This window comes from Crinia signifera, chromosome 3 (genome assembly GCF_055691185.1).
Source record: "Crinia signifera chromosome 3, ASM5569118v1, whole genome shotgun sequence".
Taxonomy (NCBI): Eukaryota; Metazoa; Chordata; class Amphibia; order Anura; family Myobatrachidae; genus Crinia; species Crinia signifera.
The window spans coordinates 195,502,813-195,516,027 of record NC_139219.1 but is presented as its reverse complement, the minus strand read 5'-3'; the positions used below and the strand labels follow the sequence as shown (position 1 = coordinate 195,516,027).

The 13,215-nt window shown below is 42.1% G+C and overlaps 1 protein-coding gene across 3 annotated transcripts in view; it reads right to left on the bottom strand.

Moving 5' to 3' along the window:
* The window catches only part of FILIP1 (filamin A interacting protein 1), a 132,980-nt gene that overhangs the window by 71,044 nt on the left and 48,721 nt on the right, over positions 1–13,215 (bottom strand). The window contains exon 1 of one of the 3 annotated variants that reach the window (XM_083177186.1): positions 8,841–8,960. The exons of the other annotated variants lie outside the window; for them this stretch is intronic. The gene's annotated coding sequence lies outside the window, so the exon portion shown is untranslated. Of the gene's footprint in view, positions 1–8,840; positions 8,961–13,215 lie in introns of those variants that run through there. 3 annotated transcript variants of the gene reach the window in all.

Here is a 13,215-nt window from a genome sequence, read left to right as displayed (position 1 = left end):
AACAGAAAATAGGACATTTTTTTGCATGTACATGATAGTTTTATTTGGAGTGGTTTGGATGAGATCACAAATATTACATGCCTCCCTCTAGAGTATCAAATATGACTTCATAACTTCTAATTACTTATAGAGTTCAATCTCATTTCTGCATTTTTTTTTTATTTAAAGAACAAAACTTCTCTATTTACCATGCTGATGTGTGCTATATATTAAAAAAATAAAAACAGGGTTTTTTTTAAACCATTCATTGTTTAAACCTCTTTTGACTATTAAACTGTTTTCAATTATTTTTAAAACCCAAATAATAACATGTTTTTAGAATAATGTAGTTCATGCTTGTCGACATAGAAAGAGGAGTTATGAGATTGTTCACATGGGAAATGGTTTAATTTCTTTAGTATGTTTCTAAGAGTTTTTCTCTTTTAGAAATCATGGGTGAAATGTAATAGTGTGAGAGAATCAGAAAGTGAGAGATTTGGCAAAAAATCTGCAGTTTTTTTTAAAGCGGCAATCATTTACACTGCAAAACCAGTTTGATTTTGCAGTGTAAATGATTGCCACTTTAAAAAAACTGGAGATTACCTATTACATTTCTCCCCAGATGTGTGAATGTAGTTCAGCACAACTGTACAGTAAAGTATATTATTACTTTAATACTTTGTTGGAATATACTACAGTATCTTAATATTTAATATTCCATTTTAAGTGATCACAGTTACTGCATTTACATATTGGCTGCTAACTTCTGTTTTACTGCAGGCATGACCATTGCTACACAATTGTTCATATTCCGTTTCAGAGGACATCATAGAACATATGAAACAAAAATATATTACCGTTGCACAACCTTTTAGATCTCACCCACAACCAGGGTTTAAAACGTACTGTATGTGTTGCGAACCCAGGCCTACAAAAGAATGGTGGCACCCTTAGGCTCGGCGGCACCCCTACCAGCTGGTTCCTATGCTCTGTTTCTTGCTCCTAGGCCCTTTTCTGTCAGCTGGTGCAGGCCCATGAAATCACTACCTATAGCCAGGCTACACCAAAACCTGTATATGCCAAGACTGAGTGCAGAAAGTTTGTTCTGCAGAGGAGTTGGTGGCTGGGGCATCTATACCTTTAAAGGTACCTGGTGCAGTCTCTTCAGACTTCTCTGTTACAAAAATGTGAAAATATAGCTAATAGGCTACAATAAGGTAATGGCATCTAAAGGCGATGTTAGCTACAGTGGCAAAACTCTTCAGAGATTACAAAATCATACCCAGTCCCCATAGGAACCTTTTGGAGACACGGAACCAGGGCCGGCGCTACCCACTCAGCAGCTCCTGCAAAGCAGGGAGGCGCCATGCTGAAAAGGCGCTGTCTCCCACCCTGCTCTGCTAAAGCTGCCTCAGCCCTCACTGTCACTGCCTCCTGCACGCTGCCCGCAGCGCCTGTCTGACAGCGGGCGGCAATATGGAGAGGCTGAGCAGCTCCCTGCACCGCGCACACACTGTCCTCCTCCTGCGACCTGCCCCCTCTTCCTCACGGACACTTGCGCTGAGGCATGTAGCGCTGTCTGTGAATGCCTGGATGACATGTCCGGATCCACCCCCTACCCATTGCTTCCTGTGCCTGTCAGCTGTCAATCAAATGACAAACAGGTAGCAGTGCCGCCGCCCCTTCCTTCCCTCTTCTCAGTGTGCTGTGCCAGTGCCACTGCCAGTCCTCAACACTCTGCCCCCTCTATCTCCTCCCCTCTTCTTCCATCTCCTCCTCTCCCCTCCTTTCCCCCTCAGTCACAAGTGCTGCGCATACTTTTTGTACTGCTTTCGGATTGCATGCATGCCGTGCGATGCGATCTAGCCCATAACGTATGCGATTCTCGCAGCATGTATGGGCACCTTTAGTGCCTGCAACATTTTGCGGACACAGCACTGAGGTGGTGTATGCATACATGTACATGCTCCCGAGATCCTCCATAGGATCGCAATTTAATAAAGGATTATTTAAGCTTCAAAAGTGATAAAATGGAGAGTGATAAACACCCAGCCAATCAGCTCCTACATGCCATGTGACAGATTGTGTTTGAAAAATGTCAGGCAGGAGCTGATTGGCTGGCTGTTTATCACTCTCCATTTTATCACTTTTGAAGCTTAGAGAATCTGGCCCAAAATGAGAAAAGTTAGGAACATTTCATTATATCATTCTTCAAAGTCTACATACAGTACTGCTTATAGTCATCTGCATCTGCATAGATAACCAGCCAGACTACATTTTCAAAGATTGGAGATGTTTTAAATATTTGGCAAAGCGTAATGACACCACACTTCCCTTTTTAACATGTATTAGTGATAAATGTGTGTATTTATCTCTTACTTCTGCATTCCTGAAGTGGAGTGTTCCTGTATCCTGGCTTCCCTAATACTGTATATCATTTTGGCAGTGAATGAATGTATGCTATGGTTGTGCTTTGTGAATAATAACAATGCATTATGTATTATACCATGTTAGGTGCTGACATAGCATAGAAATAACAGAAATATCTAATTTATTGGGTGAAAAGAGAATTATGACTGTATACCATGTGGCCAGTAGGTGAGACATCTAATACAGGGTTGCCGACCCTCCCGGAATTTGCGGGAGTCTCCCGAAAATCGTGTCCTTCCTCCCGGCCCCCGGAAGGGTGGGCAACCCTCCCGGAATCAGGGGGACCCCCACTGAGCCCCCCGATCGCTGCATTTATATGCCGCAATCCGCGGGTCTCAGGGGAAGGGGCGGAGCTAAAACAGCACAATCGTGTCGTTTTAGCCCCGTCCCCTCCATGGATATCAGTTATTTAGGCTATTTCCCGTAATGGGGGTGGGGCTTAATGACGTCGCGGTTAAGCCCCACCCCCAAAATTCGTAATGAAAGATTTTTTGAAAGTCGGCAACCCTGATCTAATACTTGATAACTTCCTTTCATTATCTTAGTTTTAGTATTCTAGTATGATGCATACATCTTCTACTGCAATTGCAGCTAGGTTTGTGTAACAACACAGTATCGTTAGATATTTGCCCAATGCACATGAATGTGTCCACGTGATTTCACAACTATTTGCAACCTATTCTCTGCAATTGCCCCATACAAGGTTGTATATTATAATGCGACATGGTGAAAATCTGGTGATTACTAGCTTCAAGACTTTGATACAGTATAAAATCTGTGTAAGTGTTATTGCTGGAGACTTAAAATAAAACTGTGCTTTTACATATCTATTTAATTAGCTTTGGTATGTTGTAACATAATACAAATTATTATGAGACAATTAAAAAATGTACTAATTTGAAATGTTTTATTACAGATCTTTACAATGCAGACCTTTATGTTATTATAAAGAATGTACTAAACCAGTGATGGCTAACCTTGACACTCCAGCTGTTGTTGAACTACACATCCCAGCATTCCCTGCACCAGTTTTAGCATGGCCAAATAGCAAAACTGTAGCAGGGCATGCTGGGATGTGTAGTTCAACAACATCTGGAGTGTCAAGGTTAGCCATCACTGTACTATACCATAATTTCCCAAACTCTGCTATTACAGTCCAGGTTTTAAGGCTATCCATGTTTGAGCACAGGTGACTTAATTAGTCCCTAGGTAAATTTAATTTAACCTTCTAGACTCAAGCATGGTTACCCTTTAAACCTGGATTGTAAGAGAAGATTTTCTAAAACTCAATGTTCTAAAACTCAGTCCTCAGTACCCTAACCAGTTCATGTTTTCCAGGTTTCCTCTCAGAATCATTAAGTGTAATAATTAGTCCAACCTGTAGATTTGTGTCAGTGAGTAAAGACTAAACCTGAGCACCTGCTAGCTGACCTGCAAAATGTGAGCTGTTTTTGAACTGGGGACAGGCGTTTGAGAACCACTATACAGAAATACTCCTGAAGTGTGCAGGAATGCATTTAGATAAAGGTATCCACACACTGATAGATATTGGATCCAATCCAATAACAGAATTATCCAACCAGTCACTAGCTATTGGAGTAATCCCAGAGGACTGGAAAATAGCGAATGTAGTCCCACTGCACAAAAGTGGAAGTGAGGAACAGGTAAGCAACTACCAACCAGTAAGCCTTCCATCACAAATTGAGGGAAACACTCTTAAAACAAATGGTTGTAGAAAATCTCAAAACCAGCAACAAACACAGTTTAATACTGTGTTCAGTTCTGGAGGTCATATCTCCAGAAGTACAGATGGAGCCGGCCTGGTCTTTGCAGGGGATGGCGGCAGAATCGACAGCCGCCATCCCCCGCCAGATCTGCAAAAGGGGACGCGCACGACGGCGCTTCCCCTGGGTCCCCGATGGCTTGCCGGCGGTCACCGGGGGTCCCCACCACCTCCCCGCAAAATGGTATCTATCCAATTTCTTCTTAAAATCCATACATAAGATATCATACCTCCCAACTGTCCTGAATTTAGCAGGGCAGATTCTTTTTTTGTGACTGTCCCACCCACAGGCAGCAGTGGCCCACGGTTGAGTGATGCTGCGCACGGGAATCCCGCTTTGCTTTTTTCCAATGTTGAGAGGTATGTGATACTGTATCTATGTCATTACTTGCCTTATGTAACAGCACAGCATCGCTTGTGGCTTCATCCCATCTAATGTGCAGACATTAAGATGACACGATATGGACCCCAAATTTATAAAACAATGAATTGAGTGGGTTTTAATTGGTATACACTATAGCAGTGATTTTCAACCTTTTTTCATTTCGCAGCACACCAAACAAGATTCTAAAATTTGCTAAGACACACCATCATATATTATACACCATCATTTATAGACTGTAAGCTTGTGAGCGGGACCCTCCTACCTCTATGTCACTTTGTTTCTACCCAGTTTGTTAATCACTGTAAACCGCAATGGAATATGCTGCGTGATATAAGAAACGGTAAATAAATAATACCCATTGGCCCTTATTCTGGTCCGCATGCAGCTAGTCTGCGTTCGCACGGGGATAAATGTTTCTTTAGTGCGCATGCGCATTTCTGCGCATGTGCATACACAGGGTGCGTGCACCCACGGTGAACATTCTGTTCACCTGGCGGAGAGGGGTGTACGGCGACGGGCTGCCCCATTACCATATGGGAATGCCCAGTGCTGGGCGTTGTCATGGTAATGAGGCCGGGGTGTGGGGGTGGGCAGCTGACATCACCGGATGTCAACTGTCCGCCCATTTCCGTTGAAGCATACACGCATATGTAAGTGACTTGAAAGTCACTTTTATATGCGTGCACCTTCTATTTCTTTCGATGGTCGGCGACCATCAAAAAATGGGGGTGTTCCCCACAGCATGCGAATGGATGTTTAACATAAACATCCATTCGCATGCTGCGGGGAACACCCCCAGCCTGTGCATGGGAATACCCACTGCAAGGGGGTGTGTGCGGTCCGGCATTCGCCGGGCTGGGTTTGGTGGACCAGAATAACCCCCATTGTCCCCACATGAACAAAAAATCATATTAGTTCCCACACAAAAAAAATAAAACATTCATTCCCATTGACCCCTATAGAACAAAAACATAGAACAGAGTCTGTACCAAGCTAAAATGCTTGCAGAAGACCTTATTCCAAAGCAAACGGTTTTCAATGTGGAATGCCCCAGAGTGTAGAGATAAAAATGCACTTCAAAACTCACTAGTGTGCCACGGCACAGTGGTTAAAAAACGCTGCACTATAGGATGGTCAGCCAATATATTGTATAGTGTGTACTAGTGGTGGCACCAGGGGTGAGGCTGCAGTGCAGTGCAAATTCAAATAGGTAATCCACAACTGTCAGTGAGTCTTGGGGATGGTTGGCGGTGTTTGGGATGGCAGTTGGTGTGGCTCTCCTATTTGAATTTTGCACTACCCCCTGCGCCACCACTAGTGTGTACCCATCTTTACTCTCTGCACATTTTATCCTGCACAACTGTAGTGCAGTAGGGTTTTGTAAAGGTGAATAGTTACTTGCTCTTATCTGCTTTACTCCCAGCTCACAGTCAGGCACAAACCTCCAGAATGGAAGCGTCAGATGTGCAACAGCTGTAGTGAAACAAGCTAATCTCCTTTAAGGAAAACAACAGAATTTTTTTTATTGGATATTATGTAGAATATAGTGTTTGGAATTCTTCACAATATCCTGTCTCATGTACATGCGCTCCCTTTTCTTCTTAAGGTCAGTAAGGGTGCATTTACGCATATGACTGGTAGTAAATATGACGTACATGCTACCCTGCACAGACAGTCACATGTCTGCATATGTGTGATAATACACCAGAGACTATTTTTAAGCAATATACACCCATTTTACTCCCAGCTCTGCATCGGCCTCATTGTCATAAAGAGCAAACCTAGATAAATATCATCGCACACAATATTAACCTTTAGACAATGCACCAATCATTATACTCACACAAAGTTCATGCTCATTACATGAATGAGATGAAAAACATAATGCAATACGCATATCTAAGTACATCCTTAATGGTTCTTACAATTAAGTCTACAATCAAGCACATAATAATAATAATAATAATAATAATAATAACATCTTGCCCAAGCAGTTCTCTCCTGTTATCTCTTTGGAACTCACATTCACCTGGCATATTGACACTGAAAATAGGAGTAAGGGCAGCAGGAATGTGGTGCAAAAAGGGAGATGTACTAAGCCTTGGAGAGATAGAGTACCAGCCAATCAGCTCCTGTCATGTTGCAGGCTGCGTTTGACAAGTGACAGTTAGGAGCTGATTGGTTGGTAGGTTTTTTCTCCACTTTATCAGTCTCACTACTGTACAGGATCTGGTTAGCATACCAGTGGTTGAGATTCCATCAGTCTGAATCACTCACAATGCCAGCGCTGGAATACCAGCGGTTGGCATCCCGATCACATGTCTGGCTGTGAGTGTGTGTGCGTGTGGGGGGGGGGTGGGGGGGGTGGTAAGGTTAGGTTAGGCTGCGGGGGTTGGATTGAATTATGGTTGTATAGTATAAGATTAGGCACCCAGAAGGTACGGTTAGGGTGGGTTAGGGCTGTGGGGGGGGGGGGGGGAGGATTTGGTGATGGGCGCTAAGGAGGGAGGGTCACTTTTTACGGGGTTACATCGGGATGCTATTTTCGATCTTCTGACCACCAGCATCCCAAGCACAGGGAACCCAATACCATCCATGCTGTACATTTGCCATAATGTAGATGTTATAAACATGATGACTATCTCTTTAACAAGCCTAAAACAACATTATTTACATATTTAACAATAACATAGGGCCTTATTCTAGTTCACTCTTTCTGACAAATTCCTTCTTAGATGGACAAAACCATGTGCACTGCAGGTGGGGCAGATGTTACTTGTGCAGAGAGAATTAGATTTGGGTGGGGTTTTACTTCAAAGTGAGATCTAGATTGCAGTGTAAAAATAAAGCAGCCAGTATTTACCCTTCACAGAAACAAAATAACTCACCCAAATCTAATTCTCTCTGCACATTTTACATCTGCCCCCCTGCAGTGCACATGGGGCCTTATTTTGGTTCATTCTTTCTGACAAAATCCTTCTTAGATGGGCAAAACCATGTGCACTGCAGGTGGGGCAGGTGTTACTTGTGCAGAGAGAATTAGATTTGGGTGGGGTTTTACTTCAAAGTGAGATCTATATTGCAGTGTAAAAATAAAGCAGTCAGTATTTTCCCTGCACAGAAACAAAATTACTCACCCAAATCTAATTCTCTCTGCACATGTTACATCTGCCCCCTGCAGTGCACATGGTTTTGTCCATCTAAGAAGGATTTTGTCAGAAAGAATGAACCAAAATAAGGCCCATGGTTTTGTCCATCTAAGAAGGATTTTTTCAGAAAGAGTGAACTAGAATAAGGCCCATAATTAGTAATCAAATATATTTCAGTCTTATCAGGGGTATATGGGTAACAACCAGACCGAACAGGACCCCGGAACGCCGGACCAGACAGGCTCCATTCATCAATATCAGTCATTCTGGAGCTTGTAGTGTCTGGTCCGGGGGTGTCCTGTCCAGTGAGGCTGCTTTGACACCTGTCACCAGGGAGAGGAGGAGGAGGGGGGGAATAAAGCCTCCCTGCATGGTCCAGGGGTGTAATAAAAACCCAAATGGTCCGGACTACACGGGGTGGCTGTAATCTCCCTTTCCCTATGTCCCTGGTGAAAGATATCACAGGCATTCCCCCGGACAATACACCCCCCCGCAAACTGGACACTAAAAGCCCCAGAATGTGGAGTTCCGGAGACTTGTCCTGGTCCGGTTGTTTCTTACTCCCTCTTATCAGCACCTTTTTAGACGAAGTGCATCATTAATATGCCCAAAGTGCACAGAGATTACCTTTATTGCAGCATATCTTCTATAACTCTCAATGTTTTATTTTTTTCAAGCATTGCCTGAATAATATGAATACATGACAGAATAATAATATTATGCAGTTGATATTTCCCAACTAGCAGATACCCAGCAATACTCCTTTCTTATGTGAACACCCTCCAATTTGTACCAAATGATAGATACCCTCCTCAGTAATACATTTCCATACAGCAAACAGTTGCATGTGCAACGTGCCTTTCAGGGCAATGTATGGCTTACATACTATACACAATATATTCTACATAAACATGAGAAATGTTATGATGCAATGCATTTTGTATTCATTTCTAAGGAAATACTTATTCATTTTATTTATGCTGTCACAGACTGAGCTGTGTGAACTGTGCACATTACCCTGCTAGAGATCTGTGCAATAAATATATACACAGTATACAACCCTGCCTTCCCAGAGCAGAAGCAGCTGCTGTAATATGAGCACAGCATTGCTTACCTGTCTGATCTGCAAGTTCCCTGTCTTCGCTCTGTCTGTGGATCTTAGAATTCACCTTCACTGAACCTTCCCCTAACTTTGACTAGCCGTGCTTTCTCTTTCTCCTTTCTCACTTTTGCTGAGTCCTGTAACCACACCTACCTATTATCCAGTCCTCCTCCCTGTGATACATAATCATTGTTCTCTGGGTCTGGGAGGCAGGATACCGATGATGTACAGTAGGAAGAGGGAATGTGAACAACACCATGTTATGACTGCTGATCGTTTTTATAATGATCTTTTTGTGCCTCTTTAGAGTTCAGATGTGTCTGCTTTATGGCTGTTTCAGATACTTTGGGAATATTTTTGAGCGTCTGTTTCCCTGGATCTGTGAGGATCAATCCAAGACTAAAGAATATATTTTTTGTTTTACACTCAATCATGTTGTGCGTTAAGAGCTCTGACCTCCTTGATGCTGAATAATGATCAGCTACTTGGGTTGAAAGGCTGCCTGGAGTTTAATAGGTTACTATTTAACCATTCTACTGCACTGACTCTGTTACACACACAATTACGCCTTTGTCTTAGTGTGTGTAGAAGTATGTGTCGGATTTGTGTGCAGCTTTAGGTCTGTGCATTATTATTCATCTTCAGCAGCCTGGAGAATACTGTGGGAAGTATTTGCAATGTAACTACTGTATAACGCTGGCTACACATTTAGCGATTCCAGTGGTCACTGATTAATATGAGCGGTTCAAGGTGGATCGTATGCGACTTCTCCCCTCAGAGAAGTCATATAATGTATGCGGGCCTTTACTTTTCCTAAATCTGATCATTTCCCGTTCAGCTTATGTCAATGTAGTATTCAATTCATCTTGTATACCCAAAACACGCTCTCAGCCTCCATACAACAGGAAAGCTCCATAGCCGATAATTACAACCATTCAGCCACAAGTAGAGATGTGAATGAGATGCGTAGAGTAAAGCCCCTTACACATGGGGCGACGCTGGTCTCCTTGCTGAGTGATTGGCTAAAGCACGGTCGCTCGGCACACATTGCGGCACACCCGCGATGTGTGTTGAGCGATATGTGTGCAGGGCTTTGCCTATTCTTTATAGGCAAAGTCCTGCGAGCTAGCAGGAAACACAATGCATGCACTGTCTAGCTCTGAGGGCGATGGCGTTGAGCAGGACCGCACATCCCTATTGCCCAGGGCTATACACATGGACCGATCCATGATTAATTTCAAAGCGATCTAGTAAAATTGCTTAGAAATGGGGCTGAAATCACCCATGTGTATGCCCCTTTAATCCAGGATGCTTATTAAAATATTTTTTTATCACATTTTTCCAAACACAAAAATAAAAACAGTAGGAAAATGTGCACTAACTTGTAGATACAGTATGATTGCTAAAAAGACTAAGGTGCTTAACACCACAGTCTTATACCACTTTCACACTGCCTAAACATTTTAAAAACCGGTTTTTGAAACTGTATTTAAAACGGGTCTGAGCCTTCACATTGCAGTAGATTACCATTTTAAATACCGTTTAAATACCATTCACATCAGCCAACCCGTTTAATCCCTTGAACACGTTTCAAAGCAGCCAGCCTATCACAGGTCTGTAGTTTTAGTTTTCAGAGCCATTCTCACTGCATAAAAAACGGTTCTGAAACATGTAGGACTCTGCTTTTTAAACGTTTTTAAATACCGGTGATCTTTAACCGGTAAATGAACTCTGGTGCTTTCCCACTGCAGCCTTAAACTTTTAAAATGTGGAAAAAACGGCAATATACCATTTAACAAGTGCGGTGTAAAAGGAGTATTACAATATGAGATGGACAGAACCCTCACCTTACGATTTGTCCTCCTGAATAGTACCTTATATGAAGTGGGATGTGTGACACAAAGCATGAGGAATGATATAATGGAAGTGCACAACAAAACGTTAAAACTACTCTATACATAAAATGCCTATCTAATAAAAGAGATAGAGAAGCAAAGTACTGGAAATAGCATTACATAATCCTTCTGAAAAAGTCAGCGTAATGTGATCTATGGATCCAGAGACCCAAATGTTACCTAAATCTAGATATCCTTCATGTCACGCTAATTCAATTAAACCATGTCTACTGCACAGAAGGGCAATTCAGATCGGCCACAAAATGCTTCAAAAGAGCAGACACAATGGTCTCTATATATACATGTCGCCACCAGTGCCATATTCATCTAGAGCTCACTCCATGCATGTGTCATATCACTACAACACACACTGACATTGGTGAGTAAGTCTGGGACACTCTCATATTTTTCAAACCAAGCCTGTAACTTCACAGGTAGGAGCTGATTGGACGGTGATAAAAACCAGACAGTTTATTACTTCACTGAGCTTAATAAATCTACCCCTCAGTTCCCCCTAATCTTGGGAGCTCATTCTCCATCGGTGTGACGTTCACTCTCCACCTCTACCTTCAGGCAAGTGGCAAGCAGCAGCGCATTGGCTAAAGGCACCCCTCACATCTACAAAGCATAGCTACACAGGAGTACTCTCATCCCGACCTTGCGGATAGACACCTTGCACTGGTTATTAGCATTTATTCCACATGTCTGGGGCATGTGTTCCTTTCTACCCTGTGAGACCATGGGGGATCTGCTCACTTGTATTATCCATTGTCCATGGCTGTATACAAGAAGCAGCAGTCCCGGACTCAGTGGGGGAGGGGGGGGGGGGTTCTCACCATTTGTTTCACCCTATTACTAACAGATCCCAAGTTTGAGAGTAACTATAGCTTTATATGGTAATTCCATCAATTGTCAATTTAGCAAGAATCCATCTTTCTAGGAGCCAACATATAAACAGTAAACTAATATTATCAGTGTCTCCAACATTAGTGTCATTACCAGATATACAGTAGGTGGTGATGACATTCAATCTTCCTGAGAAATCCTCAGGCTAATTCCACACACCATCAACTTTGAGTGTGTGTATTGTGTGTGACATTTTCTAAGCGTCACTCATTTGTTTCATGTTTATGGTGGTGTGTCTTTGTATGTCATTTTTATTCTTCACTGTATAATTAAAAGTTGAGTTTTAAGAATTATTTGAAAAATGTGTGCCCCCCAAAAAAAGAGATTACTTGTCTTTTTCTCTACAGTAATTATTCATATTTTAGGCTCTAGGGAGCACCTCCATACGTTACAATACTTCCTAGCTACCCTACACATAAATTTGTATTACATTGTCTTAATTTTCGGTGCAACAGGCTTGTGCACCGGGACTTTCCCACTTCCCTATTCCCCAGATACAACACACTGATTTTGCTCAGACAACCTCCTTCTGCTGTGTGCTGTTGTCTCCCTTATCCTATGGGGCGGTCCTGTCCTTGGCATCCTCCCACTTGATACCCTCAACATTTGTCTTTTTTTATGGTATATTTATTTCATTAGTATAACACTGATAACAATACTGATGTATGTCTGATAAAGATAAAAAAAATAGGAATCATTAATTTATAAAAAATAGCAATACAATAAATGTAGTAGGCACCACAAAAAAATGTTCAAAGATAATGCAGAACACAGTAAAATGGAAGACGGCATCAGGATAGGGCGAGAACCATAGGGATATTAGTATGGGAAAGTGAAGGAGGAGATGGACTATGAAAGTCACATCAGTAGAGTGAAGCCAAAACTACAGCAAATTATATCAGAATAGCTTAACCATGAGATGTAGGGTTAGAGATTCCATACTTTTGAGAATTGAGGGCAATGGTCATGTATTATACTAGATATATGCTCGTAAGCCATATTTTATTGATTAAGGAGAATAGAAGGTGGGTCTGGTTGCTTCCAAAGCACTCCTGTATCTGACTGCAAGGATGATGTGACCAATATGTTTATGAATATGTTTAAAAGCACCAGGAATCAGTCTAGAAAGGAGAAAATATGATAGGTTAGCTGGGGGTGGGGGTAGGGGGGCATGATGGTATTGCAAATCATTGTAGCAATCAAGTAAAAAACAAATACAATGGACTTTTTGAAACGTCCACCAGATGTAGGAGAAGGTGCCTTGCAATTCACAATATCACTAGCAAAGGTCAGAGGATGTACAGTATAAGAAATATAATTGGTATGGGTCATAATACCATTGTAACATAACCTTATTGAAGTTCTACTCAAGTCAGAGAACTCAGGGAAACTATGCCAGATCTGGAAAGAATCTAATTTTTTTCACATCCGGTGATGGAACACTAGAGCATCCAGGCTGGAATATTCCATAAAGAAATAATTCTGTGGGGATTGGTAATAAAGGAGAAGGCTATTAAATAGTAGGTCCAAGCAAATAATGAAAAACTCAAGGTGGGGAGGAAAAACTCAAGGTGGGGAGCTCCATC